The sequence below is a fragment of the Scyliorhinus torazame genome, chromosome 6, assembly GCF_047496885.1.
Source record: "Scyliorhinus torazame isolate Kashiwa2021f chromosome 6, sScyTor2.1, whole genome shotgun sequence".
In the NCBI taxonomy this organism is placed as follows: Eukaryota; Metazoa; Chordata; class Chondrichthyes; order Carcharhiniformes; family Scyliorhinidae; genus Scyliorhinus; species Scyliorhinus torazame.
The window spans coordinates 216,196,320-216,212,084 of NC_092712.1; the positions used below are offsets into that span (position 1 = coordinate 216,196,320).

Genomic DNA, 15,765 nt, shown 5'->3' on the forward strand with positions numbered 1-15,765 from the left:
AGTCTGAAAAGTTCTCAGTTCTGCGCCAGACCCTTCTGCTTGGCAAAGTCCATTGCCTCTTCGGGCAACTCAAAATAGTGATGCTGGTCCTCATGTGTGACCCAAAGGCACGCCGGGTAGAGGAGCCCAAATTTCACCTTCTTAAACAGGATCTCTTCACTTGCCTGAAGCCTGCCCTCCTTCTGGCCACCTCAGGTCCTGATAGATGCGCAATATGCTATTGTCCCACTTGCAGCTCCTGGTACGCTTGGCCCACTGGAGAACGCACTCCTTATCCAAAAATCCTGTGGAACCGAACCCAGAAACTTCTGGAACATACTCGCCACAAAAGACCGACAATTCTTAAGTTCTGCCGCCGAGCTCTGTTCTCCAGATCTTGCACCTTCTCCAGCAGCCTCTTCTGCTGATCCTTCAGCATCCCCACCTCCAGCTCAACCACTGTTTGGTGCTCCTCCTGGTCCGCCAGCACTTTCTCCAACTTCTGGATCGTCCGATCCTGGGCATCCAGCCTGTGTTCCAGCCGATCGATCGACTCCTTTATCGGGTCGAGACAGTCTCGTTTCTGTCTGGCAAAGCCCTCTTGGGTGACCTGCATCAGCTCCTCCATCGATGGCTTGGCCGTCGCAGCAGGAGTCCGAACATCGGTCACGTTATCTTCAGTGGCCACTTCTACCCTGCCCTTGCTTCTCTTTCTATTTCTTCCTTTACGGTCCCTTGGGGTTCTCCGTTCCATGCACCACTGTGTGGATCCAGTGCCTAAATGTCCGCACCTTCAAAGCCAAAACTCAAAACCACGAAAAAGTCGGGGGAAAAGGTCCAAAAGCCCGGCCAGATTGGGAGCCACCAAGTGTGTGATTTACTCCCTCATAGCCACCACTGGAAGTCCCGAGATGTGCTTTTTCATACTTACTTTGAGTGTGTATCCCAATTAAATAATGCAGCAGGAAGTTTTTGAGAGTTAAAAATAAAGAAGGTTGTTTATTCTCACATACCCTGAATTAAACACAACCTTCTATACACTCATTCTCATTCACATGCACAAAGATTAGATACAGATAAAAGTCATGTACTTATCCCAGTCTTTGGTTTATGACTTCTGGTCTCCCACTGGCAGGCCTGTTGTTAATTGGATGGGTTCGAGCCTTTAAAGGAAGGTTATTATACAGCATAGAATTCACACCAGGGTTGTGAGGTTTTTTTGAGTCACATTTCTCAGCTTGTTTCTCAGGGAAACTTTAACTGGAACAGGCTGCACGGTAGCACGGTAGTTAGCTCTGTTGCTTCACACGTTCTCCCCGTGTCTGCATGGGTTTCCTCCGGGTGCTCCGGTTTCCTCCCACAAGTCCTGAAAGCCATTCTGTTAGGTGAATTGGATCTTCTGAATTCTCCCTCTGTGTACTTGAACAGACACTGCAATGTGACGACTATGGGCTTTTCACAGTAACTTCACTGCAGTATTAATGTAAGCCTACTTGTGACAATAAAGATTATTATTATTAGATGAATTAGATCTGACCTAGGCTCTGTACATTTGAAACATCGCATCCTAATTTTTGTATTTCAGCCTCCTTAGGCTAAAGGTCAACGCTAAGTTAGTCTTTTTGTCAAGAAGGGGTACTTTTTTTGTTACTTTTTGTACCTGTATACTGGCTTTAGGAATTTGTGTACATGCATCTGCAAACCTGGATATGCACCTCCCTATTCCTTCATCCAATTCATGGTTATATATAGTATGGAGAAAAGTTGGGGCCTCTGAGAAAACCATTTGTCACATGCTACCAGTCAGGGAATGTTCACTTTATCCCTGGTCTCTGTCTCCTGCCTTCCAACCAATTACCAATCATTGTCACAAGGTTCCCTCCAATTTCATGTGTTTCAAATTTTGCCAATATCTGGTTCAGAAGCTTACCAATACCTACTGGAAATTCATATAGACAACATTTTGTCTCCGATCAGAGATTTGAGTAAATTCCCCCAAACTGGTTTTAAATAGAACCCAGAGAATTAACAAGTGTGTTTGGAAGGCAGTGGAAACAAAGGTTAGAAAATAGACAACATGAGTTTGTCAGTGTAAATATATACTCCAGTATATATGGGTGGAAGGGATGTCAGTTGGGGTGTTCTTTGGTGGAAGTGATCATAATTCATTTAAATGTAGGGTAGTTTAGAAGGTTGGTTAAGCTCAGTTGGTTGGACAGCTAGTTCATGACACAGAGCAAGGCCAACAGTGCGGGTTCAGTTCCTGTACCTGCTGAGATTGTTCATGAAGACCCTTCCTTCTCAACCTTGCTCTCACCTGAGATGTGGGAATCCTCAGGTTAAATCACCACCAGTCAGTTCTCCACCTCAAAGGGGAAAGCAGCCTGTGGTCATCTGGGACTCTGACGATTTTACTTACTTTTACGTTAGTTACCGAAAAGGACAAAGATTGACTCGGAATAAAAGTTATCAATTGGGTATTTTTATTAAGTTGAGATGTGCTTTAGCTAAAGTGAACTGGAAATAGCTACTTGAAGGTAAGTCAGTGTCAGATCAGTGGGAGGTATTGGAAGAGACGGAACTAAATATTTCCATAAATCTCCAGCTTAATTTTTGACTCCACTTTCCTATTTAACTACCATGCAGAGACATGATGGTAAGTTTGCTTTTAGTTTTGATAATCAGATCATTATTTGGATTAAAAACATCATAAATCCAAATGCCGACATCTGCAAAATTCTGCTCAACATCTTTTTGCAAATCCTGTGACTAGTCTGTTTCGTATTTTTGGCTTTTAGCTGAACTACTAATTTTCCAAATATGACTTTTGTCAAAATGTTTGCGATAATTCAATTGTATTGTAGTAAAACCATGTACTCTGTAACATCCTTAAATAAGTTAAGGAAGTTTTCCTCTTTCTAATTCTATACTCGTTTTTAAAAATTGAAGCTGCTGGTGACCAATATTGATTTATTAAGTGATTTCATCACACTTTTAAAAATGTATGGATGTGTTCTGCACATAACCCAGAAAGATTTAGTGTAGCTTGGCAATAACAAACATTGGGAACCACATAGTGTGCTCAGGTGTACTTTTGTAATCAGCTGTAATTATACAGTTCACCAGTGCAGCCTAACAATGGTGTAAAGAATAATCTTGGAGTATGAGAAGCAGAGTTTGCATCCTGTATAAGAACGAGAACGTTTCTTTATTATGTTTTTATATGACTTCAAATAAACAGGTTCAATATGAAAACAGGGTTCAGCTACCTGCGGCTGAAAAATAATGGATTTGTTTCTGTGATGGGATTGTCAATACATGACAAATCCAAAGATATCCAGTTTCGATCATTGAGAGACAGCCTTTATTGATAGTGCCACTGCCTGATTAGATCAAAGTGTGTTTGGCGGCTGGGCTATCCTTTGAAAACACTGATATACATGGGTCAGCAGTCTGAAGAAAACAAACACAATTAATTATCTTAAATGGCTGTAGCATAAAAAAGCTTTGTTTTAAGAGGAATGCCAAAAACAAATGCACCATTAGATGTCTAGGGAACTAATTTTGCATATCATATTTGTTTAAATTTTAGAAAATTTCCATTGCTTAACATGTGAGAAGAATTAATTCCAAGATCAAATTAAGTTGCTTGAACATCAAAGTAAAATCTGACATCACTAAAGGACAGCCCTCTGTTCTCTGAGTGCCTATGGTCTCAATTACAAAGGGCAACTAAAATAGGCTCCGTATGAGGTCACATAACTATCAGAAGTTCAGTCATAAGCCATTAAAATAAGTGCAAATGCGTTGGACTGCTTCATTGTGTTTTCAAACTGAATTGTTTAAATTACCTAGAGTGTTAGAATGAACTCATTCAAGGAGTCATTGAGGAAAATAGCATAGATGCAATTAAGGAGAAGCTCATCAAACACGAGGAAGAAACAAATAAATATAAATAAATAAAAGGAACTAACTTTGCAGGGCTATGGGTTAGTGAGCGATGGGGACGCACTGGATTGCTCTGAAGAGAGCAGGCATGGACATTGGCCAGAAACTGAACAGGTTCATATAAATAATATGGTTACAAGAGCAGGTCTGTCACGAGGAATCCTGTGGCAAGTAATTCACCTCCTGACTCCCCAAAGCCTGTCCACCATATGCAATGATGTGGAAATGCCAGCGTTGGAGACTGGGGTGGGCACAGTAAGAAGTGTTAAAACAAAGAACAAAGAAAAATACAGCACAGGAACAGGCCCTTCGGCCCTCCAAGCCTGTGCCGACCATGCTGCTCGACTAAACTAAAATCTTCTACACTTCCTTGGTCCGTATCCCTCTATTCCCATCCTATTCATGTATTTGTCAAGATGCCCCTTAAACGTCACTATCGTCCCTGCTTCCACCACCTCCTCCGGCAGCGAGTTCCAGGCACCCACTACCCTCTGTGTAAAAAACATGCCTCGTACATCTCCTCTAACCTTGCCCCTCGCACCTTAAACCTATGCCCCCTAGTAATTGATCCCTTTACCCTGGGGAAAAGCCTCTGACTATCCACTCTGTCTATGCCCCTCATAATTTTGTAGACCTCTATCAGGTCGCCCCTCAACCTCCGTCATCCCAGTGAGAACAAACCGAGTTTATTCAACCGCTCCTCATAGTTAATGCCCTCCATACCAGGCAACATCCTGGTAAATCTCTTCTGCACCCTCTCTAAAGCCTCCACATCCTTCTGGTAGTGTGGCGACCAAAATTGAACACTATACTCCAAGTGTGGCCTAACTAAGGTTCTATGCAGCTGCAACATGACTTGCCAATTCTTATACTCAATGCCCAGGCCAATGAAGGCAACCATGCCTTATGCCTTCTTGACTACCTTCTCCACATGTGTTGCCCCTTTCAGTGACCTGTGGACCTGTACACAAAGATCTCTCTGACTTTCAATACTCTTGAGGGTTCTACCATTCACTGTATATTCCCTATCTGCATTAGACCTTCCAAAATGCATTACCTCACATTTGTCTGGATTAAACTCCATCTGCCATCTCTCCACCCAAGTCTCCAAATGATTTAAATCCTGCTGTATCCTCTGACAGTCCTCATCGCTATCCGCAATTCCACCAACCTTTGTGTCATCTGCAAACTTACTAATCAGACCAGTTACATTTTCCTCCAAATCATTTATATATACTATGAACAGCAAAGGTCCCAGCATTGATCCCTGCGGAACACCACTAGTCACAGCCCTCCAATTAGAAAAGCACCCTTCCATTGCTACTCTCTGCCTTCTATGACCTAGCCAGTTCTGTATTCACCTTGCCAGCTCACCCCTGATACCATGTGACTTCACCTTTTGTACCAGTCTACCATGAGGGACCTTGTCAAAGGCCTTCCTGAAGTCCATATAGACTACATCCACTGCCCTACCTGCATCAATCACCTTTGTGACCTCTTCAAAAAACTCTATCAAGTTAGTGAGACACGACCTCCCCTTCACAAAACCGTGCTGCCTCTCACTAATACGTCCATTTGTTTCCAAATGGGAGTAGATCCTGTCTCAAAGAATTCTCTCCAGTAATTTCCCTACCACTGACGTAAGGCTCACCGGCCTGTAGTTCCCTGGATTATCCTTGCTACCCTTCTTAAACAAAGGAACAACATTGGCTATTCTCCAGTCCTCCGGGACATCACCTGAAGACAGGTCCAACAGGTTTATTTGGAGTCACTAGCTTTCGGAGCGTAGCTCCTTCATCAGGTGAGTGAAGAGGTAGGCTACATAAACACATATATAGTCAAAGTCAATGATGCAAGATGATACTTTGAATGCGAGTCTTTGCATTGTCACAGATAAAAGAGGTGTGAATTGTCTCAAGCCAGGACAGTTGGTAGGATTTTGCAAGGTCAGGCTAGATGGTGGCGTTGGTGGTGGTGTGGGGGGGGGTTAGTTAAATGCAGTGGGACATGAATCCAAGGTCCCGGTTGAGGCCGTACTAATGCGTGCAGAACTTGGCTATCGGTTTCTGCTCGGCGATTCTGCATTGTCGTGCGTCCTGAAGGCCGCCTGGGAGAACGCTTACCCGACGATCAGAGGCTGAATGCCTTACCTCTTCACGCACCTGATGAAGGAGCTATGTTCTGAAAGCTAGTGATTCCAAATTAACCTGTTGGACTTTAACCTGGTGTTATAAGACTTCTTACTGTGGCCACCACCTGCAAGGCACAGGTCAGGAGTGTGATTGAATACTCTCCACTTGCCTGGATGAGTGCAGCTCCAACCACACTCAGGAAGCTTGACACCAACCAGCACAAAGCAGCCTGGTTGATTAGCACCCCATCCACGAACATTCACTCCCCCCACCACAGATGAATAGTGGCAGAAGTGTGTACCACGTACAAGATGCACTGCATGAACTCACCAAGGCTCCTTAGGCAGCACCTCCCAAATCCACAACTACTACCATCTTAAAGGCAAGAACAGCAGACACAGGGGACCACCACATGGAGGCACCCCTCCAAGCCATTCATCTTGCTTACTTGGAAATATATCACCGTTCCTTCACTGTCACTGGGTCAAAATCTTGGAACTCCCTAACAGCACACGCAGTTCAAGAAGACCGCTCATTACCACCTTCTGAAGGGCAATTAGGGATGGGCAATAAACACTGGCTTAGCCAGCGATGCCCATATCCTATGAATTAATTTTGAAAAAGATGTGCTTATGGCCTCCTTCTGTGCTACAGTGGTTCTATGAATACAAGGATACGTTGACAGGTTTAAATGAGGAAGAGTTGGAGGAAACATAGAAAATAGACGCAACCCCATCCACGCTCTCAAGACTAACCGCAACATCATTATCAAACCAGCAGACAAAGGAGGGGCCTTTGTCTCCTCCTTTCATACTGAACAGAACAGACTACTGCAAAGAAGCACACCGACAACGCAACAACCAGGAACACTACAGACAGTTACCCGCAGATCCGACCAAGAAATACACCTGCCAACTCAACAGACTGATCAAGATGACGGATCCAGACCTTCAGAATACCCTACGTGCTCTCATCCCACGTACTCCCTGCGTTGGAGATCTCTACACAAGGCCAACACGCCAGGCCATCCTATCGTATCAGGCATGGGACTCTGTGTGAGAACCTCTCTGGCTACATCGAGAGCATCTTGAAACCCATCGTACAAGGAACGCCCAGCTTCTGTCACAATACGACGGACTTCTTCCAGAAACTCAACACCCATGGACCAGTTGAACCAGGAACATTCCTCGTCACAATGAACGTCTCAGCACTCTACACCAGCATCCCCCATGATGACAGCATTGCTGCAACAGCCTCAGTACTCAACACCGACAACTGCCAACCTCCAGATGCAATTCTTCAACTCATCCGCTCCATTCTGGATCACAACGTCTTCATCTTCGACAACAAGTTCTTCATCCAGACACATGGAACAGCCATGGGGACCAAATTTGCACCTCAATATGTGAACATCTTCATGCACAAGTTTGAACAAGACCTCCTCACTGCACAGGACCTTCAACCGACGTTATACACCAGATGCATCAGTTACATTCTTTTCCTTTGGACCCACAGCGAAGAATCACTGAAACGATGACATCAATAAGTTCCATCCCACCATTAGACTCACCATGGACTACTCTCCAGAATAGGTTGCATTCTTGGACACACTGATCTCCATCAAGGACGGTCACCTCAGCACTTCGCTATACCGCAAGCCCACGGATAACCTCACGATGGTCCACTTCTCCAACTTCCACCCGAAACACGTTAAAGAAGCCATCCCCTATGGGCAAGCCCTCGATATACACAGGATCTGCTCAGACGAGGAGGAGCATAACAGACATCTACAGACGCTGAAAGATGCCCTCATATGAACGGGATATGGCGCTCGACTCATCGATCGACAGTTCCAACGCGCCACAGCAAAACAACGCACCGACCTCCTCAGAAGACAAACACGGGACACAACCGACAGAGTACCCTTTGTCATCCAGTACTTCCTCAGAGCGGAGAAACTACGACATTTTCTTCACAGCCTTCAACACATCATCGATGAAGATGAACATTTTACCAAGGTCATCCCCACACCCCCACTACTTGCCTTCAAACAACCGCGCAACCTCAAACAAACCATTGTTAGCAACAAACTACCCAGCCTTCAGAACAGCGACCATGACACACACAACCCTGCCAAGGCAATCTCTGCAAGACGTGCCAGACGGTCGACATGGGTACCACCATTACACGTGAGAACACCACTCACCAGGTACATGGTACATATTCGTGCGTCTTGGCCAACATTGTCTACCTCATACGCTGCAGGAAAGGATGTCCCAAGGCGTGGTACATTGGCGAGACCATGCAGACGCTGCGACAACAGATGAACGAACATTGCGCGACAATCGCCAGGCAGGAATGTTCCCTTCCAGTTGGGGAACACTTCAGCAGTCAAGGGCATTCAGCCTCTGATCTTCGGGTAAGCGTTCTCCAAGGCAGCCTTCAGGACACGCGACAACGCAGAATCGCCGAGCAGAAGCTTATAGCCAAGTTCCGCACACATGAGTGCGGCCTCAACCGGGACCTGGGATTCATGTCGCATTACATTCATCCCCCACCATCTGGCCTGGGCTTGCGAAATCCTACCAACTGTCCTGGCTTGAGACAATTCGCACCTCTTTAACCTGTGATTTTCCCTCTCTCTGGATCTGTAAAGACTTAATTATATGCAAAGTGTAGCCACCTGGGTTGGCCACTTCCCGACTTAAAATGGTGACCCGCAAAGACTGCAGGGAAATTCAACCAACACAGGCAAAAACTAGCAGGTGCAAAGTTTCCTGTGTATTAGACTTTGCAGAAACCCAGACAGCACTGAAACCAGCAGCCACCTGCATATTAATGAGCGATCCCCGGGAACAACTGAAACAGTTAAGGTGAATAAAGCCAAGCCAGATTCCTCGGGGCCAGCAGGAGCCAAGACAAAAGAAAACCAACGGACACTCAGGGACCGCCCAGCGATCAGGGAACGGCTCCAGTATTGGAGAAATCGATCCAAGTGATCGGAACGCAGTCCAATCACTTGGAACCAGGTACGGGGTCCGCCCAAAGGGGAGGGAAGCCCTTGGGGACTATAAAGTAGAGTCCCCAAGTTCAAATCGTCCTTCTTGGCAGGGTCACTCAACAACTCAAATCAATCCTTGACAGTGAACGGCCTAGCTGCCACAACAACCAAGTAAGTCTCCGGTCAACGCACGCTACGAGATAGGCGCTCCCAGCTACCAGTCCATACCAGCTTTTGAATCCTGCAGACTCAGGATCGAACGAAAGGCCATTTGTTCCCCTGACCTGGTGGGCCAGTTCCGAAGCTAAGTATAGGCCTTTTAGTGATAGAGATAGCCTAGTAAGTAGAGTTTTATGCATGAGTAGTGTGTTACTGTGTATAATAAATGTGTTTTGATTTGAATCTTACTAATTGGTGTGTTGAGTTATTGTTCAGTACTTGAACTTGAACCTCGTGGCGGTATCATAAAGATACCTGGCGACTCTAGAGCAAAGGTTATAGAAACAGAGCAAATTAAGTAAAGATACAACGGGCAACATTTAAGAGCCAACCAAACGTTAGCAACATTTAGTGGCGAACTCTGACGGGACCCAACTTAGGAGTGGCCTAACCACTCCGGGAGAAACCAAAATTTGAATTAGAAGTCCAATTGGGAACAGAAACAGTCACAAGTGTTCAAGCAGTTCTGATCAATCCTCATAATTCGGAAGCGTGTTAATCCATGCGTAACTAACAGGGCTATAAGGTAAAACTGATAGATTTTGTTGCGAAAAACTGTCGGGAGTTTGTATTCCGGAAAGTAGCGAACGCCGTACCCGTGTTTACAGCACCGCCTTAGCACACCTCGTTCCAAATTTAAAAGAGCATTCAGATAAAAAAAATGGCAATGAAGGCAATGGAACGCCTTATGAACCCTCAAGAATTTGTGGTCGCAGCGACCAGCAGCAGAGAAGGACAGTGTCCTGTTTGGGAAGAAGAGATCAGGAAATATCTCAAAGGGAAAGAATGGCCCCTTTGGAGTGAATTCTGTGATAATGAGGAAACAGGACCCGGGAGTATAGGACATACTTGGTGGGAGAACCTGTCAGAGATCCATAACAAAAGCTTGGGAAAAGCTCGCAAGCCGATGGCAATCGTGTCCTGTCTGGCACAATTGCGAGGCACAGAGGAGGTCGTTCGGACGCTCTGCATCGAATGAGCAAGGTCGATGTTAGTAAGATCGAGAGAGAGAACATAGAATTAAGAAGGAAGTTGGCAGCAAAGGACGGAGAGGTGGATGATGCCAAGTGGGCACACCAGTCTTGTCTAGCGCATCTGAGCAGCTTCCAAACCCAATATGAAAAGGCCTATCAGGACACGCAATGTGCAGTCCTGGTAAGAGAAGAGACAGAGAAACAGGTAGAGGCATTGCAAAGGCAGTGCAGCGATTTAAAAGCAGCGTTAAGAGCACTCCATGCTGCCACCACAGAGCACAGACAAAGCTCAGTGGATCATGCAAAATGCAGGAAGCAGATTGCGGAACTGCAGTCTTTGCTTTCAGTGCAAAATGGGTCTCAGAGCACCTTTGGATCCCAATTAGATGAGGAAGATGGCCCTGATTGGCAAGAATTAAATGAAACCACGCATAGGTATGTTCAGGGAACATGTGCGCAAGGAAAGCCCCAAAAGAGAAAAGCACCCCAACCCCCCACAGAGCAGATAGATCAGGCAGCCATGAATCCAGTAACCACCCACCTCACAGTCACATTGGAAGGAGACACGGAATTCCTTTACACCACCCCCTCAACCGTGACCCAATTGCGGGACGCGTGCGAAAAGATCACACCGTCCCTCCCCACCTCAGACCCCCACCACTTCTTTGCTAGAGTAAAGCAGCAGGCGACCATGTACGGCCTGGATGAGCGTGAGCAAGTGAAGCTCACAGTTTTGAGTTTAGACCCTTCAGTTGTAGCAGCCCTTCCTGACCCACTGAATGTAGGAGGAGGCACCCTTGCAGAGATGCACACGGCGATCCTAGACGCGATCGGTTACAACAGAGGTGACCCAGCAGAAGGCCTGAATAAGTGCAGGCAGAAAAAGACAGAACACCCTACAGCGTTTGCTGACGTCTGTGGATCCATTTTACAGCCGTTTACGGCAATTTAGACCGTGCCCATTTGTCCCAAGACGATATGGCCAAATGGACCCGCACCCTTATCTCCCATGCCACAGAGGCAGGACAAAAAGCTTGCACCAACTATGACCCCTCGGAAGAAGCGCACAACGAAAAGTAGGTTTTAAAAAGATTGTCCCGTCCCAGCAATCTGTCCACAACAAACCCGCAATTAGGATACCCGAAGAACAGCAGGCAGAGGCAGATATCCATGCAGTTAAGATGCACTAGAACCCCACATGGGTAAACGAAGGCAGGAACAGCCCCCCACAGAAACCACAGGAGTGTTACAACTGTGGACAATTAGGTCACTTTGCACGAGAGTGCAATGCCCCGCGAAAGCCACAGAAAGCCCAGCAGGCAGGCACTCTGAATAATAACAGGACAAAGCCCATACATAGTGTGAGCACCCGTTCAGACCAGACAGACCTGAACGGAACAGACTGTCGGTGTTCGGGCTTCCCCACCTGGGTCTGTGATACCCTTTGGGATAGGTCCGGCTGACCAGTAGTTGCAGAGAAAGTACGGGGACAGCCCATCGCATTTCCCTGGGACACAGGAGGGTCCAGCACCACAATTAATTCCTCCACCATGTTCCAAAAAGACACGTGGCCCACTACAGCCACAATCAACCTCAGCGGCTTCACAGGTCACTCACAACAGGGACACATCACAGCCCCTGTACCCATTCAAATTGGCAATATTAAAACAAGACACCCCATAGTTTTAGTCGATCTACCCCACACAGCAGAACACATTTTGGGGATCGATTTTATGAACTCCCACAACCTGTCTTTTGACCCAGTAAACAATGTGTCTGGAAAATGGCAAAATCCGCAAGAGCCCCCTCAACGCTCACAGTAGGTGAGTATGCAAACAAGATTAGCGCAGTTGCCGATTTCTGGTTTGACCCGACCACGATTAGCACAGACAAGCAGGTTAGGGCAGTTCTGCAGAAGCACAGGACAGCATTCGCGACCCACAAACACGACTGTGGCCGGATGACTGGTTCCGTTCAAATCACAGGACCTGATCCTAGACCCCAAAAGCAATACCGATTTCCCCAGGAGGCAGAGGGAGAAATCTCAAAAGTTATCGATAGCTTATTAGAGTAGGGCGGACTTAGATCAGTAGCCTCTACTAATAATGCCCCGATTTGGCCAGTGAGAAAGCCCGATGGATCATGGCGACTGACCATTGATTACCGGGAACTCAACAAAGTCACCCCCGCAGCAGCCCTCACGGTAGCCACAAGTTCCGAGACCATGCTCAAACAGGGACTCAACTCACAATATTTTACGGTTTTGGACATCAGTAACGGATTCTGGTCCATTCCATTGGCAAAAGCGTGGCAATACAAATTTGCCTTCACTTTTAAAGGTCAGAAGTACATGTGGACATGCCTTCCACAAGGATTCCACAACTCCCCCTCCATTTTCCACCGACAGCTGGCAAATGGTTTATCGAAATGTTCTCGCCCCGAATGTCTGGTCCAGTATATAGATGACCTATTACTGCAGACAGACACCAAGGCAGAGCACATCGAGCTTCTGTCCGAACTCCTGGAACTCCTACAGCAAATTGGATGCAAAGTAAACCCCCCAAAAGCCCAAATTCTGGAAAGCAAAGTGGTATATTTGGGAACGATTATCACGCATGGTAAACGCGAGATCGAGAATAAAAGAATTGACTCGATTGTCAAATTGCCCCTTGCCCAGAATGTTTCAGCCCTCCGGTCGTGTTTTGGACTGGTTGGCTACTGCCAAAACCATATTGACGGTTTCGCCACCAAAGCAGCACCCCTCTCGGAACTCCTAAAGAAAGGAGCCCCTTGGGAATGGCTTCCACAGCACACGGATGCTGTAGATGTTTTAAAGCGCGCACTCATTGCAGCCCCCGCACTACAGGTTCCAGACCCGCTTTCCCATTATGCTATAGAGATAGCTAGCACAGATCGTACCCTTTCGGCCGTGCTCCTCCAGGAACGGCACGAACAGTTAAGACCCATGGTTTACGCCTCCAGAGTTTTAGGTCCTGTGGAGCAAGGATTTTCGGCCTGTGAAAGGCACCTGGTCGCAGTTTTCTGGGCAGTTCAGTACTTTTCACACATCACCGAACTAAACCCCATCACAATCCTCACGGAACACATCCCCACCCAACTTTTACTAGACAGATGACTTAAGGACGGTACAGTAAGCCAAATCAGAGCAGCCAGATGGACCCTTCTGTTGCAGGGACGGGACATCACTGTTAAAAGGACCAAGACCCACATTTACCTAGCTGACAACCTTCAGTACCCAGGCACCCCCCACGAATATGAAATCATCTCTCCGCACCACAACACAGGCCCGTTTATCGCAACAACACCCCCCAGAAAGATAGGTAGTTCACACCAGAGCCCCCAGCGCACAGACACGTGCGCACCGTTGAGAATATATGTGGATGGTTCTTCCACTATATTAGACGGGAAGCGCATTACAGGATGCGGCATCTATGTTGAGGACGCGCAGGGACGCGCCCTAGAAGAAATCTCATTAAAACTACCAGGACACTTAGGCGCGCAAGCGGCAGAACTAGCAGCTGTTGCGTACATTGTGGATCACCCAGATTCCTTCCCCAGCCCAGCAGACATATACTCGGACAGCCTCTATGTCAGTAACAGCCTCGTAGAATTCCTACCCCTGTGGAAAGCAAGAGGATTTGTTTCCGCAGACGGAAAACCCCTCCCTTCAGCCCCATTGGGGCTGGTTTAGCACACTGGGCTAAATAGCTGGCTTTTAAAGCAGACCAAGGCAGGCAAGCAGCACGGTTCAATTCCCGTACCAGCCTCCCCGAACAGGCGCCGGAATGTGGCGACGAGGGTCTTTTCACAGTAACTTCATTTGAAGCCTACTTGTGACAATAAGCGATTTTCATTTCATTGCTCCGCCACATTTTCGAGAAAGCACAGGGCAGGACATTTGGAATTGTTAAAGTTCGAAGTCGCCACCGTTCCTCCCCCCCTGGAAATGTAAAAGCCGACGCACTGGCTAAAGCAGATTCCAGACATGGATATTTTTGGAATCCCCCGAAAGCACCTCAGTGAATGCAGTTCAGGTCTCGCAGACTAATGTCGAGGATTTAGTGCAGGCCCAGAAGCAAGATAGCAATCTCAGGGAGATTTTGAAAGGAAAATTTACAGCACCTTACGTTAGGTTTAAAAATGCACTGGCCACACATGACAGTGTGATCCTAAAAGACACCCTTTATGTGGTTCCTGAACAGGACAGGAATCAGCTTATTTGTTTGTTCCATGACAGTCATGGACATCAAGGAATTGATCCCACTACAGTCCACCTCAGGCAGCTCTGCTTGTGGCCAAGTTTAAAAGAAGACGTAACGCACTACGTTGAGAATTGCCTTATCTGTGCCCAAAACAATCCGGACAGATACGCAAAGAAAGCTCAACTTAGCCACACCCGCCCCGTTAATGGCCCCTGGACTAACCTCCAGATTCATTTTATAGGACCATTGCCCCCTTGCAGGAATGGTTACAAGTACGTATTAGTCGTCACAGACACTTAAAAAAATATATATATATTTATTAAAGTTTTTTAACACAATTTTTCTCCCTTACAAAGAATAACCCCCTCCCCCCCCCCCCCGTAACAAAAAAAAACGATAAATCGCGCAGAGCAAGATATATACATGGCAAAATGATATATTTACACAGCTTTGTACACTGGCCCTCACCCGTACGTGCCAGTTTCCCCAACCCTTCATGTTATTGTAGCGCACAAAGACTCCGTGAGACGAATAGAGTGAAGTCGATGAGGCTTTATTAAGCGTGTCTGTTCCCCCGCAGCTCGATAGTAGAATGGCCTGCGGGGGAGGACTCCGGCTTCTTATACTCCGCCTTCAGGGCTGAGCTAGAGGTCAACGGCCAACCAGGACCCGGGGTCTGTCAGCCAATGACATTAGGGCTTCCAGTCCCACATGACCCCCAATACATACTACCACATTCACCCCTTGTCAAAAATGAACCCGGCGGGGTGATGCTTCGTATGGTGGTAAGGGTTTACAGGGCTGGTCCTGGGAGGAAAACATTCACATGGCAATACAGTATTGTACAATTTTGTCCTGTTTCAACTATTTACAGAATGTATCGGGAGAAAAGCAAAATGTTCTTGTGAAAAGTCCATATATTGATTTAGATCGACGCCACAAGTCGGTCGGGCGGTCTGGTCGTCCGTGTCGATCGCCTCAGCCCCGGTGGTGGTGGTGGTGCTTGTACCGGTGTTGTCGTCTCCGGGAGCCTTACGGTTTCAGCTTGGGCTTTATTCTTGGTCGGGCCTGAGGGGAGGGGAACCGATCCTCCTGGGAAGGGGGCGGTCGCGGGGTGCGGCGGTGGCAGGAAGGGGGGGGGTTGGGTGAATGGTGTCGGGGGGGTGTGTGTGTTGCCGGCGGGCGCCAGATCCCGCAGGGAGACCGTGTCCTGTCAGCCGTCGGGGTACTCCACGTAAGCGTACTGCGGGTTCACGTGGAGGAGGTGAACCCTTTCGACCAACGGGTCC

At 47.1% G+C, this 15,765-nt stretch overlaps 1 long non-coding RNA gene across 1 annotated transcript in view; it reads right to left on the reverse strand.

The window, feature by feature from the left end:
* Positions 1-991: 991 nt before the first annotated feature.
* The window catches only part of LOC140425273 (uncharacterized), a 30,335-nt gene continuing 15,561 nt past the window's right edge, over positions 992-15,765 (reverse strand). Inside the window, exons 3-4 of the long non-coding RNA XR_011947805.1 lie at positions 3,249-3,432; positions 992-1,468 (exon numbers count right to left, since the gene is read on the reverse strand). This is a non-coding gene — a long non-coding RNA (uncharacterized lncRNA). The remainder of the gene's footprint in view (positions 1,469-3,248; positions 3,433-15,765) is intronic.